Source organism: Idiotropiscis lumnitzeri, chromosome 4 (genome assembly GCF_059441095.1).
Source record: "Idiotropiscis lumnitzeri isolate Australia: NSW breed Sydney's pygmy pipehorse chromosome 4, RoL_Ilum_1.0, whole genome shotgun sequence".
Lineage (NCBI taxonomy): Eukaryota > Metazoa > Chordata > Actinopteri > Syngnathiformes > Syngnathidae > Idiotropiscis > Idiotropiscis lumnitzeri.
The window spans coordinates 14,402,212-14,425,740 of record NC_142394.1 but is presented as its reverse complement, the minus strand read 5'-3'; the positions used below and the strand labels follow the sequence as shown (position 1 = coordinate 14,425,740).

The window sequence follows — 23,529 nt, the reverse complement described above, 5'->3', positions numbered from 1 at the left end:
CGCAGGTTGCTGTAGCCTATCCCAGCAGCTTACGAGCCGTGGGCGGTGTACCCCCTTAACCAGTTGCCAGCCAATCGCAGGGCACTCATAGATGACCAATCATCCGCTCTCACACTCATACCGAGGGACAATTTAGAGTGTTCAATCAACCAGCCATGCATGTTTTTGGAATATGGGAGGAAACCGGAGTACCCGGGGCACGGGGAGAACATGCAAACTCCACACAGGAAGGCCGTATGCCGGAATCGAACCCTGCACCGCTGCACTGTGAGGCCATCGTGCTAACTAGTCGTGCACCGTGCCGCCCACACACTTTAATATGACAAAAAAGAAAAAAAAATACAATTAAAGAAACTAATTGAGTGAGTTAATGTCAAGCTATCAATGACCAAAAAATTAAGTAATGTATTTTTTTTTTTACTAACTTTTCAAACCTTTTTTTTTTATTTTATTTTTAGAAAGCCAACATGCATCGATAAAGAAAAAACTCATTATATTTTAAATACCTTTCTTCATATACATAGACATGAAGGCCCAATTCTATTTATTCAAATTGTGACCAATCTATTAATTGGATCAACTGGTGAAGAGGGCTGTGAAGGTCCAGCTGAGGGTTTCTCAAGCTGGCAGGGTCATTGAGTGTTTTTTTTCCGAGAGCATCATAGCTTGGGGCTGGAGACAAGCGGGAGATGAGGTGTGTGTCCATGCATTTTATTTGTCGCTTTATATTTGGTGCCGTGGTTAGATTTAGAGCCATGTCTTGAGTGATGATGCGCTTCGGGTTATGTTTTTTTATTTTTTTTGGGGGCAGTGGATATGACCTCAAAATTCATTTGTGATGCGAGTCTATGCGTGTGTCTGCGGATGGCAGTTTATACTCCCAAATGTTGCCTAGAGCAACAAATGCCAGCCCTCAGGGCAGTGATCGGGCACTACAGTACGAGTGTGTTCGCTATTTCCTGCCACCAACCTTCCTTCGTCTGTGGTCTTTTGTTGCTCAATCAGTGGTAATGATAGCTGCCTTTATCATGACTTACTTAAGTAAGTTCAAGGAGCCGTTCACTTACACCGATCCAATGCAATGCACGAGGCATGCTGAGTTTTGAGAGATTAGTTTGCTATGCAGTGACAGGCATGAATGTCACACTGAGTTAAAAAAAAGTTTTAAAGAAAAGCAGCCACAAATGATCGTTATTAGATGATTTTAGCACGAAAGACTTAAAATCCATCAAAAATGGGAACCTATACGTACATGAGCGCAGCAATTGGATCCCTATGACAAGTTATGATAATTATTTTTTTTTTGCTCATGGAGGTAGTCACTCATCCACGTCATTTGATTCTCAGGGTGTTGATCGATTGCACCTGGATTGCTCTGCGTCTTCAATGAGATTCCGCCTCTCATCAAACAACAAGTATTGATTAGGGTATATATACACACCAATATAAAATGCCTTGGATAAAATGTTTGAAAGAAAAATAACAGAAGGCAAACCCCGATCATGTTTTAGGCAACGCGCGAGTTAAACCAAAGTCGACGAATAAGTGCAAACACACGCCGTGCATGTGGCGTACTCGTGCAAAACAAGACTGTGGCGTAACTTTGTCTTCTACTTTTTCAGGATGCGAGTCTTAAAGATCTACCTACTTTATTTCATTTTATTTATTCCAAATCTTTAGTTAACATTTACGATAATTATTTCCATGTCATTTATATCCTTCTATGTTATTGGTTCACCTACACACTTTAATTTGTCAATGCCGGCGAACAAAAGGAATTGTGAGTGATCAGCAGAAATCCGTGCAAAGCTCCGCCATGATGTTTTGATTGATAATGTTTGTCTACAAGGTGGCACTTTCAGTCAAAACTATGCACCCCTTAATTTGTCTCCGTACAGCATCTGAATTCATTGCCTCCACTACTGCAGTTATGTTCCAACAATAACTTTGCTTTACAAATTTGATAGCCACAGGTATTTGTATGCATCTACTGTACCTGTACCCGTGCATGTGTGTGCGCCTGCTGTACCAAAAAAATACAAGTGTGTCATTTGGGGGCCACTGAGGAGGAGCATGTTAACCAGAGCCACAGCTGGTCCACCAGATGCTCCAATTCCCACTAGGCATGTCACAAGAGGACCTTTACTTCTCTCCCTGCGGTCCACACGATCTCACACACGTACTGAAATAGTTCATGCACAACAACGTACAACTTTGATAGTTTGGTACTTGAAATTTGTTTTGTGTTGGGTGTGACGAACAATTCCACAAAGTTTCCAGTCGTGTGGCACCATGTACCGTAAGGTCTTGTTTAGCCGTCACCATTTATACAATATAATAATTACCAATTACCAGTATGTGGGGTTTGGTTATAAAAAAAAGAAAAAAAGCACCTTCGTGTCATGAAATGTAGCGCAACCTTCCAAGACGCACAAATACAAAGCTAAAATACAAAAGTTGAGAAGGCCCCGTAGTTACAGACACTTCCCGGACCGGGTCAGTACAAATTTATCCACACAAATTGATCAAGCAATTTTACCGTATCGCACGTTACCCGTCAGGTTAAATCCTTTCAGTAAGGAACGTATTAACACAATACATACATTTCCACGTCTGAATGTGTATTCTTCCACATTCACGGCCATCTAAGTTAACAAACTTTGCTTTTCATATCGTCATTGTCAGGCGGAATTCCACTACTGTCAAAATGACAATGTTACACAAAGTCAAAAACGCTCAATAGTGATATCGAAATATGTTATCCTTAAAGTAATTATCGTTAATTAATACCCATGGAAGCAATTTGAAGTTATTTATCTCTCAGGTACTATTTGACTGCTAAAAATTAGTCATTTAAAGTAAACCAAAGTTTTGAGCGCCAGATCCTTTGTGACTGAAAATGATTTATTGACGCGAGATAAACCCCTTGAGATGCAACATCTCATTTGCGAGCGGTGTCGGGCAGTTTATTAGCTCCTTGGGTCTTGGTATAGTGGACTCACTCTTGTCGTCATCTCACATGGTTGGGTGCCTTTCATGGTGCCATGATCCTAGGTGGTGGATGTGGCCATTTGGAAATGTCATGAGAAAGGTCGAGACCGCCATTACGAGCTAATTCAACAAGCTGATTTATGGGGTTCTTACGAATGAAATATGTTAAGGGGATGGCGGAACACACGGGTCGCTTCGGGTACCCCAAAGGTCACCTAGCTTAATTTCAATTAGGCCTTAGGGATAGGGATGGCCAGGTAAATATCTCAAGTGGAAATGGCAGCGGAGGAAATGGAGTATCTTGTTAAGCCGTTGTGTTTATGGGGATTAAGGCAAGGCTAATCAGTGGCCATTCCACAACAGCATTGATTGAAGAGTTTGGGAAAGAGATGTCAAATTATATAATCATCGAATCCAATTTCACCCAATGCAACAAAAAACCTCTTTGCCTTGCTTGTTATTTACTGCTGGAGAAAAATGCAAGGCTTCAGTACTTGCAGCACTCCCCATCAATCACGGTGAATTGTGCTGCACTGAATCCCATCAATTACTGCTTCCTGTTGACATATGCAGCAATAATTCCTGATCAGCCAACAATTCCCCAGAATAACAGCTTTGCCAGGAACAAACAACCCGGCATTTTAAATGTGTACGTCAAAGTTCGGCACTAAATCCCACTCGCTTCATCTCAATCCCCCGTGTTTCAACACAGTATGTGTCAAAAGAACTTCCCACTCAAAATGCTTAAAATGAGTCACAAATTGCCCAATAATGATTTTTCCTCTCTGGGAGAATAACAGGGTCTCGATTCTGGCTGTTGCTCCGCTGGAAGCCCCATTGATATCTTTGGAGAAGTAGCGGCTGCACTGTGTGGGTGTACAATAAAAGTTGGAGCATTTAAATGTAGAAACTCGGACGTCTAATCTAATCTCTTGCAAAAGACCTTTAGTTGTGAGCGTTTCAAATTAACCCTCCCCTATGAATTAATCAAGGCAGCCTGGCGAGGTCGTTTGCCTCATAGTCAGGAGATCCGGGTTCGAATCTCAGGACGGAGTTTGCTTGTTCTTCCCTGTCCATAGGTGTGAATGTGAGGGTGTAGGTTCCCTGCTCGTGACTAGCTGGGATAGGTTTCAATTCCCTGAGCTTTATAGATTGATGGATGGATGCATGACATACCTTACAGCTAATATTTTATGGACTACTTTAGCATACCTAATTGAAATCCAAGTAGAAATACTATTGTAACTCTTGTGAATAGTAAAGATTAAAAGCCAAATGTGTAGCCATTCCTTACCTTTGAGTACCTCTTCGCTTTATTTGGCCCATTGTCACTGACACCCTGAGAAATAGAAAGCATATTGATTCCATAATGTGAGTCATTCCCATCGTATGAGTTCTTGGTGTGTTTTATGTGGCCCTTTCGCTGTCAGTCCTTTAACATGCCAGGGAGTTAGTTACCAGGTGTGTGTGTGTGTGTGCATGCCATTGCATGTGTGCTCTATTGTGTGTGTGTGAGTGTGTGTAGTGAGGGTGATGTGGCATGGAGGTCACTTGTGTCAGATCCAATGTCCAGGCCCATGCTGTGATGTGAAGGGCACTGTCAAGAGACAACCGCAAGGCAGTGCAGGTACATCTGCCCTCAGTGCTCTTTTCCCTCTGTGGCACACACACACACACGCACACACCCCCCTACCCACACACACACAGTGACATGTCCAGACTTCTGTAAAGTGACACACAATTGCAAGAAAGTCCCCACTGGGAGAAAGCCCCAGGATTGGGGAGTCATTTTCAAACAAATAATACTGCCAACTTGTTGACTGTGTTGGCGAGTACATGGAGTGGGCAGATGCGTAACATATTCACTCACTCCATGTGGAACAAATGTGCTCACATACATAGTTGACGGTCCAGATACACTGGGAGTCATTATAAGGAAATGTTGCACTTTTGGAAAATACGTACGTACTTGGTAAGATTAACAACAAATATTTGAAGACGTCTTAACATTTGTAAAAAATGTTATATGTATTCTCTGAAGAGTTCGGGTGACATCATGCCCTATTATGGCTCTAGCGTAGTGTTATTGTTTGTCTTCATGCATTTTTTTTACAATTGCATGTTAATACCATAATGCACAATTTGCAGTTTTAAAGGGGTTGGGAAACTCTAGACGAAGATGTGTATCATTTCAGCATGTTCTCATGAGAAATCAGTTGTACAAGTTGATATAAAGTATTCCCTTCATAAATGGTATGTCTGCATGAGAACACAAAATAAAACCTCCATACTGCAATAATGGTGCATTTTAGGGCAATTACTTGAAAGGAGCCAAAGGATAATGTTTTAATATTACTAAGCTTTTGCAAATCACCGCCAAAAATCTGACATTACAATATAATTTTCTCATCAAGTCCTCCCGGATCTCCCGCGCAGCCTGCAGGCTCTGCTTCTGACATTTCTTTACTTTTACATTCATGGATTTGACATCTTTTCATGGGCTTTTTTTTTCTCTATGCTATGACTTTTCTAGTCGACCGGGGAAACATAGTTATTCTTGAATTAACATCACATGTTTGTGCCAATGTGTGACGCTCTGACTACCATGGCAACATCTTACAAATCTATTTCTCATTCACGCCTGTGTTGCTGTCGTTCTTGTTGCTCTGTCCTCCCTGCTGTCACCTCCCCAAGTGTACGCTATGTCCACACTTGAGGAGACACACGGTGAAACTTTAATGCTAATTGATCCCAGTGCAGTATTGTGGACACAGGTGTGTTGCCCCAGGGTCTGGCGCTACCATGGACACCGAGGGATTGTGTGTAACAGCGGGGCCGATAGGGCCATGGTAGAAAGTGCCATCGGGCAGGACACTAGTGACCCACTTCTTTCCAATCAGCGCACGTTTGCCGTGCACAGTTGTTGGCTTGGGTTTGCATCAGTCAGAGGGCAAAAAAAAAGTCGATTGGGACTTTGCAGCCAAATAGTACCTCAAGGTTCGAAACATTTAGTTTGTTCAAATTAGTACTCAAGCTTTATTTGAATCAATATAGATCCTAAAACAAACATACCAATGTCAGTTTAATTTGGGGTGGTTCATTTGGTTTTGAGGCAAGGACTAAAGCGGAAACACTCTCGATTCATCCTGACTTCGGAGTTATTCAGATTTTTTAGAAATATGACTTTAGTACTTTGTTAGCGTCGGTCACTGATGGACGGTTGCATGCTCTGACTTGAGTACAAAGTGTCGTTTGGTCACCATTATAGGAATGCAACTTTCTGCCAGCTTCCATTTGTTGATCTTGTACTTGCGGTATAAATCGCCAAAGTAAATGTCAATTCTTAATTCTGAAACTAATGCAATTAATTCGGGATCTTTGGTCAAACGTTTCTCTTTTTTGAGCAGGAAATACTCAAATCTGTGCCAGAGTCAAAATTATAATAAAAATAACAAAACATTGTGTCTTTAAATAGTCCTTAGAATACTCTAACCTTGACTTTGATAACAAATTACGACTCATATTGAGTCCTACTAATTTAAGTTTTGTAACTTCCGGAAGTATATTGTTTATAATTTTAAAAACAAAATTGGGTGCATTTTTACTCTTTTGTTACTGAAGGAATGTCAAACTGTAAAAGCATACAGTATTTTTCACCAATAGTTTGTTTATTTTGATCAATTTATTTTTTATCTTGGGAGATGTTCAAGAGCAAACGAGTAAATAAATGTAAAATTAGCTGCAGTTCGTCTGTTTCTTTGGTCCATGCGGAGCCCATATTTTCATTCAAATTGATGAAAAGAATCAAGTCCGCCTATTCAGCTATCTTGATCCGCTTGCTTGGTGTACGCCAATTTTGGAAGAAGCATTTTAACCGAATTAAACCCATCAAATGTGAAAGTGTCCTAGATTTTTATGATTTAAGAAGTAGTCATACCAGTAGAAAATCCAAAATGCAGCAAACAGACTTTTATTGTTCTGTCTTATGTTGTCTGTTTGCTCGTTTTTGAGTGTGCTAATTTTGAGCCTTTGAGCTGTGGGAAAACGTAAATCTAAATTGCGCTCAAGCTGCTGTGCAACTCCCAGTCTTTTTATGTTTGGTTGTGTCGTGCGTTTGTGTGTGTTGACGATTGTATGTTTTTGTCAAGACGCAGGTGTGCGGATTAGGTGTGATTACTTGAACTATCCTCTGTGGTATATCTTATTTGATGGTGATTGCGCCATGTAGATCTCATCAAAAAGGAGCTAACAATGGCAGCACGTGCACAGACGCCCGAGCATCTGGCGCCGCTCAGCGTCTTCATGTACAAACGGCTGTGAACATCCACAATGGCTACTTGAGAAGTTTGTGTGAATGCATGTGAAGAAATGTTACCCGACTGTGAGGTGGAGAAAGACGTAGTTTGGCATTTGAAAAGACCTTATAAACTTGCAAAGCATCGTTGTAAAAGGAAAAAGATGTAGCTTCAAAATGTTAGGATTTTTGTTTTAGTGTTTTTGTTTATTTATTTTTTAGTCCACTGAAAAATGTCCTCAAATGTTTCATCTATAAATCAAAGAGAATTTTTATTGGTTTCCATTTAAATCTTTTATCTCCAAATTATGAGGTTTTTTTTTTAGCTGAAATGTATATTTTAGTCAATGTAAGTAAGTAATCACAATATTTGGATATTAATGTTTATTATTGAATACTTATGATGTTAACTTAAAAAATCAATTAAATTTTTTTTTTTCCATTTTAATAAAACAAATATACCCCGGACAGCAAAACTAATTGAATAGCTAAAAATTCCATTCATAATTATTTAGGCATCTTCCTCCATGTTTTTTTATCATTTTTAAATATTTTTTTATTGTTGTGTTGACCATGGAAATACCTCATGTTTTAGGATTTTTTTTTTCATCTAGAAAAAACAAGTCACAACATTTTAAGTTGCATGTATTCAGCAATTAAAAAAAAAAAAAAAATCACATCAAAATGTAAAATAATTCCACTTAGATGATTGTATACTCTACAGTTATTTTATAAGGCCCAGTCCATCCACAATTTCCATGCGTAAAATATTCAAATTTCCATTTGCAGTTGAGACATCTACCTCAAAAACGGAACGATTTCAGCAGCTTGCCCAATCAACACAAAAATTGTGAAATTGTGTGGGACAATGTTAATCTCCTTCCAGAATGAGGAGGATTGTCGTGGAAAGTGCACGTTGTCAAGCCTCATAAATCACAAAAGAGATGGTGTGCGTTAAGCAGCGTATGACTCCCATTGTGGACACCTCCATTGACTTTGCCCATTCACGCTGTTCAAAGACAGTAGGGAAAAAAATGAGGGTTATGGATGGATGAGGTCTAAGTTTGGCCAGCAGCCCTCCCTCCTCAAGCCCCTCTTCCCCCATTAAAGTGTGATGAGTGACCTCACTTAGGGAGTCGGCGTGCAGCACTTAATTCAGCTCTTATTTATTTATACGTCTTGGAATTGTGTTGTTTTCTTGTTTTATTGAAAGGCTTGTTGAGGGGTGTGTGTGGGGGGGGGGGGGATTGCGATGCCGATCTGCCTGGCATGTGAGCGCCGTGTCTTTGGTGGGCATCCATTCTAAAAAAAAAAAAAAAAAAAAAGCATCTTCCTCCTTGATGAATAAGTGAAGGCCAGGAATTAATTTTTCATTCCAACAGAATCCATTGTCGCCTGAGATGTCTGGTCTGCGGCGTGGTGTTGTCAAGCTACAGGCAATTAAAAGAAACCTGTGACCCTAACACGAGTCGCTCACACACACTGTAGTTAGCTTTTGTTTTTCAATATAATGAGCTCAATCATCCATTTTCTTTTGTAAAACTTTATTCATGTTATTTTGCATTATAATACTGCTTTTTATCCACCCATTAATTTTCTTTCATTTATCCAAGTTTAATTTAATTTGATTAATCAATTTATTTTATTTTAGGTATATTATCTTCTGTTGGTTTGGATTCATTCTGTTCACCCACCCATCGCTTTTCTTATGCTTCTGTTTTTATGTTTGTTGATTTTTTTTTTTTTTACATAAATTTTCTACTTCATGTGCTTTTACTTAAATTGTATCCAGTTTAACATTGATCCTATCCTTATCCTGTTTTAATTTTGATCAGAGCTATCTATCAATAGTCTTCATTTTATCCAGGATTTTGTTTCATTTTCGCTTATCCCTTTTTATCATATTTCATTAACTGCATGACAATGCAAACCTTTTTCAATAATCTTGTGGTTATTGATACTGGCCAATCAAAACTGATCCTTTTTAATCTTTGTGAAGGCAGATCTGTGTTCCGAGTTTAGGATCCGTTGAATTAGCATGTGGTTTAATACACATTGGACACTTTATGATTTAGAAAATTGCATTCCATCATTTTTGGGCATTTACTCATGGTGTCAAAAAAGGAGTATCAAACTCATTTTGATTGCGGGTTACATTGTAGTTATTTCTACCTCAGAGGCCTGTCATAAACATAATCGCCTCATAATTTTATTACATAATAGTAAATTGATGGATAAGTGGTTTTGAAAAAAATCTAAGAAAATAAAGTGTTAGTAAAAAAGCTCACAATCTCGCAATGTTTTGGAAAGATTATATAATTAGCAATTTTGATGTATAATTTGGCAAAAGCAAAGTAGAGGCATGCTATTTGCTCTTGATGGTCACATAAAATCACATGACGCGCCACCTGTGTTTTAAACTATTAGAAATTAGAATTGCTTCTCTGTGAGTCAATAAAAGAGTGTTTGTTTACATTAACCACCCCAAAGTAAAATTATGTAAGAGTTGTCAAAAACTGCCATACTTAATTTTAAGTGAATATTTAGAGCAAATTTGAACATCACAGGTGCTTCTTTTGCCAGCATCTTGTTCGTTTGCTTTAACTCGTGTACTCCACAACCAGTGTTGACAGCCACGCAGGCGATGCACAAGCAAAAACATGAAGGTAGCAAAGTGTAGCTCATCACAGGACTGGTGCCGGTGTTTTATGTACATGTGGGAGCATCTCTGGCCATGAATGATTCATGCTAAAAGAAGAGAAAGTGAAGAAGTCTTTCTGGAGTCCTCCCCCCACCCCCCCTTGCGAACAGAAGGGAGCGAACTCACTCGGCCAAATGGGTATGATGGTGAGGAGCGCGTCTGCTCGCTCGCTATGATGCCCACCACCACTCACGCAGCACACTGGGAGACATCAAAAAGCTAAATAAAAAATAAATAACACACATCATCATGTTTTATTAAGGCAAGTTGGGCTTGACGCGCGAGGGGTCCATGAGAATCCGGAGATTGGACAGGAAGGAGATCTTCAGTGATTCAAGTCAGAACAGGAACCATCGCAATGCAGACTGTTAGCACCCGCTGCTAATGTTTGGCTACCCGGCTGTTCCTGGCCAAAATTGAGGCAGAGGTGGTACCAACCTGACCATGCGCCATGACGTGCATGTATTCTGTAAATTCAACGGACTCACTTTCTTTTACAGGCAACATATTTTTAAATTAAGAGCTCCGATAAGAATATGACTATTATCATGTTAAAGCATTTGTTTCGTAAAACTATACGCGTACACAAATCAGGTTCCAACTTGGAATTGAAAGTATACTTTATCCACACAACCAAACACAGATCATAGCCTCCTCTTTTTCATTCTGTAGAATCCTGTAGCCTTAATTTCTTAAATTTCAACTAAAAGGAAGAAATACGTTCTGGTGTTCGTTCCCAGTGGCCCTTCAACTTCCAACCCTGTTGACCTTGGCACTCTGACATCTTATCTAAAGCCAAGAGTCTCGAACTTGGGTTTTAAATTGGACATTGATTTTAAATTTGATCGGCAAATCAGTGTTGTTGTCCGATCAAGCTTCTTTTATCTTAGACAGCTGGCTAAAGTGAAGCCCTTTCTGTCTCAGCAGCATTTAGAAACAGTAATCCCTGCCTTTGTTACATCTTGGCTAGATTACTGTAATGCACTTTACTTTGGAGTCAGCCAGGCCAGTCCTCCCTCCAGCGCCTCCAGCTGGTCCAAAATGCTGCGAATCGTCTTTTAACTGGAGCTCGGAAGACGGATCACATAACCCCAATCTTGGCCTCTCTTCACTGGCTCCCAGTGCACATTACATTTTGCTTCAAGGTACTTCTGTTCGTCTTCAAATGTTTAAATGACCTCGCCCCAGTGTACCTGTTCGAGCTCCTCCACCCCTACGCACCTGCCCGCTGCCTCAGGTCTGTGGACCAAATGCTGCTGGAGGTACCGAGGACTAAGCGCAGCCTCAGGGGGGATCGCATCTTTTCTGTTGCCGGTCCTTTCCCTATGGAATGACTTCCCATTAAATATTAGGCAAGCTCCCTCTCTGTCCTTTTTTTAAAACCCATTTGAAGACACATTTTTATTCTTTAGCTTTCGACTCAACATGAGACTGTCACTGTTCTGCTGTTCGTCTGGTATCTATCCTATATGCGTTTGTGTTCTAATTTCCTGCAAATTTTTATTGCACCATATGGAAAGTGCTTTGTTACCACTCCAGCTGTTGTGAAATGTGCTATCTAAATAAAGTTGTCTTGTATTATTTTGTAACTTTTACATACTAGCATATTTAATATACTTCTCCGTGTCTTCTGGCTGCTTTCTTTTTAATGTGTCCAGCCGATAGTTGGTTGATGGCTGTCACACTAGGGAAGCAGCAATTGCCTGCTGTGTTGGGACACCAAGCTTTTGACTGAAACGACTGTGCATGCTTTCCTGAGCCAGGTAATTTCATTTAGCCACTGTTTGCCAAAGCAACTGGCTCTGTTTCTTTAGATCTGGAAAGAGGAATAAAAAAATAATGTTTCAATCACATATATGTTGGCTTTGCGTTGTTACACTCCTAATTGGAAACAGATTTAAGAACCCTCGCCTTAACTCCTCCTTCATTTAATTGTTACTGTTACTTTTTCATTAGGTAAAGCTAGCTTGCTTCAAATAAACATGTAACTCTCTTGTTTTAATTATTATTTTATTATGAGAGTAAACTTACTTGAATCCTCTCTTTTGATGATGCCAAACTGCTGATTATTGTCAATTGAGTTGAATTGTATTCACTGCCACCATAAATGCGAAAAATGTGAGTAGGTGAAATAGTGGCCGTGCAACTGAATGGAGCCCAGTCCAAGGAGTAGTCTGGAGAGGATAATCAAAATAGAGAACGGATAGATGGATTAATTGGATAAGTGTTGGAATTAAGCCTCAGAGCTTTGGCACATGAAGTATTTTGCACCTTCCCTCAACACTTGACTTTATTTTGAAATTCTTCCGACTTGTGAAAAATGTCGAATTGTCTGAACCAAGTGCAGATCTCCTTCCGTAGGATTGACACATATACTGCAAAATCTTCAAAAGCAACACTTGCGCTTCCCTATCTTATTTAAGTGGGGTGCACTTTTTGACAGCAATCCAATACTATTCGCAGAGATGCAGCCTGCACCATATTTTTCTTCACACTGAGCAGCTACTACGTGGCGTCAACACAAATTCTTGGAGGGAATGCAGCATCTTTTTATAGCTGGCCTTGTTTTATTGGTATTAATACTGTCAACGCAATGCTAAGATTCCACCTGTCAGATACCGTCTTCCCACCCAAACGGATTAGTGTGTGGATATATATGTTTACACGCGTGTGTAGGGGTGTGCGTGTGTGTATGTGTGTTGGGGGGGCATTTAGAACATGTACTGGCAAACTTATTTGTGTTTGGGAGGATCAAGTGGGTGTTGTGTGTTTGTTTGTCATCCTGGTGAAGGTGTCATTGTGCAGCCGAAGCCCTGTAAGCTGTCAGATGTTGAGAGATGCCTCTCTTCCAAAAGGGCGCGCTTTCTGAGCTTTCCCTGTCTATTATAAGCGCCGCCACACTCATCAGGCGGCTCGAACGATGCGCCCAACTCCCCCACGTGTCCCTCAAGCAGCCGCCAAGAGAGAAGCCACCTTTCCAACTACAGGAGAGCCCCCACACACAAAACACGCACTCACTCACCCTTTTTGGCTGTAAACTTCAAATACCCTTGTCTTCCTTTTTGCCGTGATAAACAACAAGCAGCAGTAATGAGGCGCCAAAGAATTGTATAATTGCTGCATTTAAAGACTCTCACAACTTTGATCATAACTCACTAAATACAAATACTAAGTGTCTGTGAATTGCAGAATATTGTGTAAATACTCAGATACTTTTAAAATGCCAATATGTTCCCCAGAGCAGGTCCGTGAACCATCGCTTGACGGTGATTTTGCTGTTATTTATCATGTCCGTTTTTTTTTTTTTGTGCATACTTACTCATTGCATTTGATTAGGCAACCATTTAAGTCCCACAATGGGGAAAATTGGTAATTCAAATTTTGCACTTTAAAATATGTCCACTAAAACCAACATCCATTCATCCATTATCCAATCCGCTTCTCCTCACAAGGTCGCGGGGGTGTTGGAGCCTATGCCTGCTATCTTCGGGCAGTAGGACTGGTTGCCAGCCAATCGCAGGCCAGACCCTGAAACCAACATCCTAGACCTATTACACTTCCCTCCCTTAAAGGTCAACACATTTCTACATTTTTTTTAATCAGAGATTCAAGTAAACTTGATGATTTTATGGCACATTCCTAATTTACTCCCTCTAAAAAAATTCTAAAAATATATATATATTTTTTTTTTGACAGTGCCATAAAGCAACAATGCTCAACGATAAGGGGTCCTTTACATGTTTGAAAATATTCTAGGAATGTCATTTTATACAATGAGGTTTTTTTTTCATGATCCTCTACAACAATTTTGAACTGTCACTTTGTTTGAAATATCGAACCTAGTATAGAATCAAATCATATCGCTTCTAAGCTGAACAGAATCGTTTTGTCAAATCGTAACCTCATATTTGTGGATATTTGCCATTCACATGCTGGCAGGTATTTTGTTTATATTTAAAATAGCATTTTTGTCATTCATCTGATTAGGGAGTGCTTGATCCTCCTCTTGGTAGCCTCCTAGAAGCGCTGATGAAAAACTGTGTATGCAGTTTTTACACAAGCTAAATTCCGTGAACAGTCATTTCTTGTAAAGTGTTTATGTCACCAGTGAAGGTGATAGGGCGACATCAGAGCTCTCCGGGGATTGAAATGTGTCGCTATCTTGCCATCTGCATCCCAAACAGATAGATAGCAGCGCCGTCAGATCTCCTCTCGGCCAAGCCCAAATAGAAAAAAAAACAAAAAACAAGGGCTAATCGATGGATCTCACCCCGCCTCTGCGTGTATCATCACAATCCATCTGTGTTTATCAGCCTATCATTTGTTGTCTATGGGCGTTTTGTTTTTCTTCTATTTTTTATTTTCTTTCTTCCTCCTCCCGCATTTGCTTGGTGATCCATCAGTCGATTTACCTTATCATTGTGCCCAACCAGCCATTTAGGCACCCATCTGTCTGTCAAACTACATCTTGGCTTTCATTCGTCTAACTAGCACTCCGTCTACGCCCTCACCTGTCATTCATGCGGCTTGCCTCAGCAGCATTGGCCCACTCGGCGATGAAGTCTTCAAGTCAAATTTTGCACTTCATTGGTGCTTCTACACTGGTTTCAACAAGTGTAACATACACTTCATTAGGTACCCTCTCTCAAACTCATCTATCAATTTAATAGATTAGGTAATAAGATGTGTCTTTACATAAATCTCATATGATGGTTGAAGTTTGCGCTGAGGCGCCTGTGATGTTTCATCGTATTTAGCTGTGATTGTCAAAGTAGTACTACAGCGAATGTATATTAATATATCAAACAGCACAGTGCAGCTCCAAAGCTCTGAAAAATACATCCACAACAAGGACCATTCAGTAAACATCCGATTTTTATATATATATATATATATATATTATTGCAAGTACCATTATACTAATGTATAATGTGTTCCTCCATGGGTTTTTTTTTTTCTCGATAACAATCAAACCGCATTCACTGCCTTATGTGTGATTGTAAGTGTAAATGTCTACGTGTGCCCTCGTGAGGAGCAGCGGATTGGATAATGGATGGATGGACATATATTTGTGTTATTTTATAAATAAAAAATACAGTTTGATGATAGATGGTTTTTGGATACCAACAGTCAACAGTCAAAACATTTTTACCTCTAACAGGTTGCGCACCTCTAGTATGAGCGTCAAACTAAATATGTAAGGCTTTGGAGTATAAAAAAAGGAATATTTTCCATCTTCGTGTGAAGTTTTGTGTGTGTTTTCCCTAAGATGGTCTCACATGCAGCGTGTTATCTTATCTGTGATCTAAATAGCTCCCCTCACAGCATCCAAACGGAAGCAGGTCACTGCTTTGGCTCCGTGTGACGTGGTTCAAGCCCCAGTGGAGCAAGCCAGACACTGATGTCAATGTAGTCAGGGGGTCTGGCCTCCCACAGAGGCCCAATCAGTCTTAGCGGATCAGTGACGGGCCCCCCCTAGGCACCAGTGTTCCTTGGCCTGATGGATGACTCTCTCTTCCTGGCTCAGGTCAGAGAAAAGCAGGCTTTGGCGCCTCGCTCCATCTGCGCTTCTGTCCGTGCTTCATGCATGCCTCGTGGTCAGTGGGCGCTTCAGAAAGCCACAGAGGCCTCGAAACAAAGCGGAATATATAAGAACAGTTAACTTATACAAGGACGGCTTTGTGTTTTAGATTCCCGTTGCACCTGTTATTCTACGGTCAATACTTGAGAGTTGCTTCAAAGTATGGAGAGAAAAAAAAAAAAAAGAAAGTTAAGTCAAACGGCAAGTGAGCAGGGATTTTTCTCTTGAGGATATTTGTTTCTTTCATGTTTCTACTTAGTTTGAAGCCGGCCTCCTGAAACAGCACCGCTGAGCAGGATCGTCGGGGCTGGGAGTTTTGCCTCGGGCACTGATGGATTGCAAAAGTGTTTTTGTAGAACGCTTCGTTTGGGCCACGTGTGTCTAGCCTCCCTCCCAGAATGCCAAGAGAAATTGTTCGGATGATTCTACCCAGTTAAGTGGAGTGAGTTCAGGGATTTTTCTTTCACACTGCCCATAAAACATTTTTCTTCCTTTTTTTGCAAACCAAAATGTAATTCTCTGCCAATGGAGGTATACAGCCATAAAGAGACGGCATTTTGTGGCTTGCGGAGGGATTCCACAATGCCTCCACCAGTCTATTCTCTTCAGATGTATACACTGCAGGTCAAGGTGTCCTATTCCAATCTAATTCCTAGTTCCAATTTAAATGCCCGACTAAAAACCTTCACATAAATATGCTTATGCTTTTACTGTAGTTTAGATGTATGTGTATTCCGCTGCCTCTTTTCTATGTAATGAAATTAATGCTTTTGCTAAAATAACGGATAGAAGTCAGTTTTATAATGGAAAATAATCTTCGTACAAAGGGCCCCATGAATAGAGGAATGAATCAACTCGGGTGCTTTAGCAAGCGAGAAAACTGCACATTTTTGCAAGCACATACATGTCTTATTTCTCAACAAACATTTTGCATTTCAATGAAAAGAATGCATATCCAAACGTTTTTGGTGTTACCCAAAACCCTCAAAAGTTTGTTCTTTTGCATTACAAAAGCAACGTTTGGAGATTCATTTGGAGTCATTAGACAGCAACATATGCGAGCGTCCATATTACGTATAATTTGGCAGTGAACACGATGGCCTAATGTCTGCTCTATATGCCCATTCTTGTGGTTCTGCTCAAGTTTACAGTGCCGTGCTTACTGCCACATATGCTTGTGGATTGTGGTTGTTGCTGCCAGTTTGTGTTGCTTAAATATGAAGGGAGTGTACAAATGCCAGAGGATGTGCAAGTGTGGGGGCTGCAATTCTCGTGCGTGATGTGTTCTGGTGGCATGGCAGAGGTAAGACAGGCCTACATAAACATGCTGAGGCAAGATACTGAAATGCACCCACTCTCCCTCCGATATGTACTCGCTCGGCGCTCTGTGTTTTGTCTTGTTTTTTTTCCCCAATGTGTAGTTTTCCTCTGCTAAATCCCCTCTTGTTTCTGACATTACCTCCAGTGCTTACTCGGAAAAGCTGGCCTTCCCTGATTTGAAAACCCCACCCGGCGGGCACAGAAAGCAATAAAAACCCTAACAAGTGGAATTTAACTCAAAGTGGACACAAACACAAAACCTCCCAGTATTGAGGCTTGGCATGCACGTTCCCACTTTGATGCTTTGTATACACAAATGTAAAGGGGCAAGCGGGGTTTAGCTGACAGTGTGTTGAGATAAACGGTGATGAGCAGAGAGCACGGTGACCATAACACATGCAATCACTTTTGACAGTGCGGGATATGGTTAATCTCTTCATGTCTGTATCACCACTCTATCTCAGTGGGTACCATGATATGCTTGCCTGGCGAAGTTGCCGACTGACCCAGTTTGTGAATGCAGCCATTATAACCCCCGCCCTCCTCCCCGACAACGGCATCTCACGATTTCCCTCCCCTGGTTTCCATTTAAGTTCCAGGCTGCCTTTATGAAAAACTAGGCTCTGAACTGCCACTCAATAAATGTCACGTCAGAGCAAATGTTCCTTTCCTTTTTTTGCGAATGGCCAGGCATAATGTGCATAAATGCAGCCTATTCCTCCAACGGGCCGCCACAGTACAACATGTTCTCGCTCAACACAGCTATTGAAGGTAATTTCACCCGACTTTTTGAGCCGTGAACGGAATCACAGGGCTTGCTTGTATGCAAATGTTTATTTTATGAGTTGAGTGTGAGGGGAAAAAAATCTCAACTGTAGAGATTTGATGGGTTAGGAGCGACAACAAAGTTGGTATCCGGACCAGTCAACAAACATTAGAGAATGAAGATTTGAAAAATATTTCATACAGAACAACAATAAATAAAATAAAATAAATTGTTATTATTATTGCTATTGTCAATTTGATTTTAGTAGCAGTATGTTAGTAGTAGCAAAAGTTAAAATTCAATTTTTATTTTATGTATTATTTAGCACTTGAAACATTTTCAAATTTTTTTTATTTAATTAAATATTTTGATTATTTATTTTTTTCATTTTTCTTACTACGAACATGATCACATCCTTAATGAAAACCAGGTTCATATTAAAATAATTGTTTTTTTTTTTTTAAATCTATAGTTCGTTAAGATAAAAGCCTTTAATAACTAAAGTGCCATTCAATGTCCCATTTTACATACAAGTCAGGTTACGTCCAAAATTTTCATGGAAATATTACCTCTATTTACGTACTATTTTCAATACATGAAAGGTCTTGGCGTATATAAACGAATGTTCTAATTCTTCTCGCGCTGCATAACCATCATTGGCGACGTACAAAATGCATTGCTGTGTTCTTAAAACCAATGACATCCTTCTGCGGCTGAAGGCATATATGATCATCCAAACACAAATCGCTGTTGCGTTTGTGATGTTCTAAAATTAGTTCATTTTTGTAAAAAATTAATGAAAAAATATTTAAAATGTGTGTTATTTCTTAAATAGGTATCGTCTTTTTTAATTCAGAGAACAAGCAGTTAATAAATGTGTAATTACAATTTCACCTCCATTCACCCAATCCCAAATGCGGCCACGTTGAAAGAATGCGGAAGCCACTCCATGTTAACAGACACATTGAACTTTTCCCAAAGCTGTAAATAAAGTGCTAATCATTCAGAATGACCCTAAAGAAAATACAAATTGCGACAGGGAGTGTTGTTGTGAATGCTTGTCTTACAGGAGCAGAAAGATCTATGCTCTTCCTCTTGCGTTTTGTGACCAAGCTGCGGATATGTTAATTTTGTGATTTTTATTAAACAGACAAATGAGAAAGGACTCTCTGGTGACAGCATGAGGGGTTGACTAAATGAGAGTTTACTAACATCCGAAAAATGATCCCAATGTCTGGTGGGATACACTCTGGTCACCGATAACAATGAATTTCTTTCCAGTCTTATCTTCCATCTTCATTTCATCTGCTTCTTAAATCACGGCGGGACAAACAACACGTTAGAGAAAAGGACTGCTTTTGCCCTTTTTCCTCCACTGGCCAGTGCCTTTTATTCTCCACTTGAGCTATTTTCTATCCCGCAATACTTGTTGGGAGTGATTACTCTTTCCGGCGAATCCGGAGCTGTGTTTGCCGCAACTGTAGTTTTGCGATACCCGGGCCATAACTTTCGCCTGGAAGAAATAGCTGCTCTCCTTCTGCATTCCATTTATACGCCATATCTTGTCTCCGTGTAGGGAGTTCCATTACTCTGGAGCGCGGGGAGGGGGGGGGGGACGGGGGAGTCGGGTGAGGGGGGCAAAAGGTGATGAAAAGAGGTGATAGAAGGTTGCAGCTCTTGCTAGAGATGCACTCCCTTTTGACAGCAAGCCAAAACACAACGTGTCAGGCCTTAGATTTAATCACATTTTTTGATGTTTCACCTCATCAAAGTCGGAAGTGCGGAGTGAGGAGGAGAGCGAGTCAGAAATACGAAGGAAGTGACAAGGAAATCATGTCCTTAATACGTTTGTTTATAAAAAAAAAGTGGGAGTGGAAGACATTCTTTCTGCGACATTTACATCCCCGTCTCAAGGTTTGCTTTTAATGTCGTCTTATCAAGATTTATTAAGTACATGTACAAAAATAAATTGGCTTTGACTAGAATATGTAACCAGATGCATTTTTCAGACACAATTTCTTTCAGTCCTCTTCTGCACCCAGCACATTAAACAATTAGGTGCTGGTCTTCCACATGTTTAGGAGTTATATATTTATAGGGTGAATTTGTTCTGTGATCAAGCTCATAACTCTTTTTTTACTCGTATGTCACATATTTCTTCCCAAGCAAGCCCTCCAAAAAAAACTAAACACATATTTATAAATTAAGATGTATTAAAACGTAATAAAAAAGAATATTGCTGGCTGAATGTCACAATTTGGTAAATTTCATATTTTTTGGTGAAAAAGACCACGAGTCTGGTTGTTATTTTTTAAAAAATGATTGCCCAAGTGTTGAACATGTCTCTCGCTCTTTGTCGACAAACAGTAGTATTTGTGTGATACATGCCTTTAAGGGGGCGTGGCCTCGTGAGGAGCTCTGACTCCAGATCCAGCTAGTTCATTGTTCGCTACTTCTCCATGGTCCTTGAGCTTGTTTTCATTTTGTCCTATTCAATAAACATCAGAAAGAGCAAATGAACCTTGCCTGCGATACAAAGGAGTTCAGTTTTAGCGCAATTTTCAAAGCCCATAGGCGGTCGCTATCCAGATAATGTTTAATCCAACGTAGCATAATCCGTCCCCCAAATTCTTCCTGTTTATGCTGACCATTTAGGGGTAATCCCACTCGGTATTCCTCACTCAAAGCGTTTAATGGACGAGTGCCAGCTCTTCTCATGCAGATGAAAGCGTTTTATCATGATATAACTCTGCGCAATTAGCCGTAGATGACAGGAGAAAAAAAGTCAGCGTGATGGACGGGGGGAATCCGGCGGGGGTTCTCTATCGTCCACCGTAACATAAAATGACGTCTCACTGGAGGCTCTCCAAAAGGCGGCCTGAGAGGGTTGCGGGTTGACTGTGCCGGCTTCCGGCCTTTGCCTGGCCTGTTTAGTAATCTTGGCATCCTCTCCTCCTTCTATTACCCTTGTCTTATTCAGAGCCTCTCCCTCGTGGCAGGGATCATCATGATATACACGCAAGGATACGCTCGTGTGCTCGCAACACAATTCTTTGCCATTTCCTCAAAGCAATGCAGGGAGAGTGTGTGTCTGCTCTGAGACACCGTGGCTGAATTTACACTGCACGTCTAAGTACCCAATTCAGTTTTTGAATGTATTTACGGGTACAGTCCAAGGGAAACATACCCTATGCTCTGCTTTGTTTACATTTATCGAATAACCGGAGTTCCAAAATGTACAAGAACAGCTATAGTGCTAATGAAGGGTTGGGCAAACTTTTTGATTGGCAGGCCACAATGTGTTCTAAAATTTGACGGAGGGACCAGGAGCAAATGGATGGAGTGTTTTAGTAACCTCACCTCATCGGAGAAAAAAGAATACATTTAATTTTAAATGAAAGTGATCAAAAGCATTACAACAATATACATGTCTATGAAAAACCACACTATTTAGAAAATAAAACATTAACAAGGTTTTTTTCATTGAATTTTTTTCAAGTTTGGCGGGCCGCATTAAAACGTTTAACGGGCCGCATGTGGCCCCCCGGGCCGTAGTTTGCCCACGCCTGGTCTAATGCTAAAATTACAGTTAATGATGATGGAACAAACAAAAAAGACCCCGTAAGAATAACAGTCAGCTTAAATGGGCCTGCTGCTTTCTTATAATTTGGCATTTGTGACACATGCAGTTTTTTGGGGCTTGGGCTCGCCATGTAGAACAATGCGAACAGCTCGGATGATAAAACCGAAAAGAGACATCAAAAGGCATCATAAAAGATTCAAAAACCTTGGCTCTGAGATCTTGTAATAGTATGTTGGTTTTAAATCGAACTCGCCTCCTTTGTGTGAACGGGAACAATTGAGTTGGAGCTAGTGGCTGCAATACAACCTGAGGATTTCAAAAGAAAAAAGTCGTTTGAGAGCCTCTCACGGAAGTTTGTGTCCTTTCTTGTAAAGGCCTTTTGACAAAAGCCTTTGCTCGTTCTTCAGCACTGCGCCTCTGAATGCACGGCTGGCGGGCCACCGTGCATCCTTTCTGAATATCTACTAGCAGACTGAATAAAATTGAAGTGCACACTTACCCAGATCATTTGCCCACTGTAGTGTTGATAATTAAAGCTACAATTTAAACTGTGAATATTTATCAGAAACTTTGCATTAAACTCAATTAGATGAGCTGATCAAATACTGCACTTGAATAGTGCTAGACCTCACGTAGTCACCTTTTTTTTCCCCTCCCTTGAATAAAAATAAAGTGGTTAATTAAATACAACTACAAAGACTGATGACTCCATGTACAACAGATGTGGCAACTGTCAAGCTGACATTTAATGTGAATGTGCAACATTATTTTGATAATGACTCTATAAGATTTATAATATTCTTCTTATTCTATTCTATACTATTATTGTACAAAATTGTGGTCTCTCCTGTCACAGCCACCTCGTGAAATGTTGCATTTATGATTCTGTAAAGGTTTCTCTCAATCAATGTGTTATTTGTTTGGCGGGTTCCAGGCAGCAAATAAACATGACAACACTTTCTTTCTTTGCACGCCATTGTTTGCGTTCAGCCTCCTTTTTGTGCATTTTGCCGGTGCTTGATGGAAAAGAGAGTCACTCTCCACCTGTGAACATCACGGCGACTGTGTTGATGAGCAGCGATCTTGTTTGTCCATGCACGCCTAAATCACTGATCTGTCTTCCTTCTCTCCTCCTGTGCACCATCTGCATGTCGGGAGACGGAGCGCAAACAGGAAGAGCTTCTGCTGTGTGCATTAGTGTGTGTGGAGCCATAACTCTCTGCTCATTACCTGACATGATAGAAGGAACGCGTGCCATTAAACAGCGCCCAGTCTGGGATTGCTGGCACCCCTCTGCTGGCACTCTCACCGTGGTGGCTCGTTTGGTAATCACAGGAAGTCCTCTCCAGGAACTTCCTGCTTGATTCCAGCCTCGTGCGTCTGTGGAACGGATGGCGAGCGGCTGGCATTGTTCACGGGCGGACATGCTTGGAGAACACGGTGCTTGATGATGCTGTCGGCATGCGAGCCACAGAAAAACAAAAAACTAAGTGTGTCTTGACCAAATCTGAGTGTGAATTATAATTACTGAGTTTGGAATGCTATGGAACTTGAAACTATTGCAAAACAAACTTTTTAACATCCCCCACAAGAAGTAATACTTTGGAGAAATAGATTTAATCCCTCCCTCTATATCAGCACAATATCGTGATGTAACACCTTTGTTTTTTTTTCCACCACTTGTGATTATTTTTCATTTAAAAAAAATTATTCACAACTTCTCCTGCTGTATTTTCTTTTCTATGGAACCGAATCTAGCAATGTTTTTATTTAGTTTTTTTTATTGCCCTAACATGCCAAAAGATGGCTACAAAGTTTTGTCCAATAGGAAAGTAAGTGGTATCAAGGAAGTACGAATGTTGAAGTGGCACATCACAACTGAGAAATGATCTTTGCATATCAGTGAGGAGTTGAGTTTAATTTGGGGTTGTTAGCTGAAGTTATGGCTAATCTTTGCCGCATGTGTGTTTTTTACGCTGCTGAATGGTAAAATGTATAAGCTATTTATTGAACGAGCGTAATGTAACATGAGGTGCATTTGATGGGATTGTAGTATGTGCAAAGGTTTAATCGTTTAATAATAGGCAGGTGTAAACATTTTGGGAAGCTGTTCATCCCCAAATGATTTATTCTGAAATAAAAAAATTAGAATAGAAAAAAAATCTCCCAATTCATACATTTTCATTGTGAAGATACTTTGTTCTGAGTCACGACGTTGCAGTAAACACAAATTAAACATCCATCTCCGTCAGTCCAAATTAGTCGTCAGCCGTCTTCTAATTTCTTTACTTAC

At 40.3% G+C, this 23,529-nt stretch overlaps 1 protein-coding gene across 6 annotated transcripts in view; it reads left to right on the top strand.

Annotated features, from left to right (window-relative positions):
* Nucleotides 1-23,529, top strand: part of diaph2 (diaphanous-related formin 2) — a 348,568-nt gene that overhangs the window by 319,944 nt on the left and 5,095 nt on the right. The gene's annotated exons all lie outside the window — the stretch shown is intronic.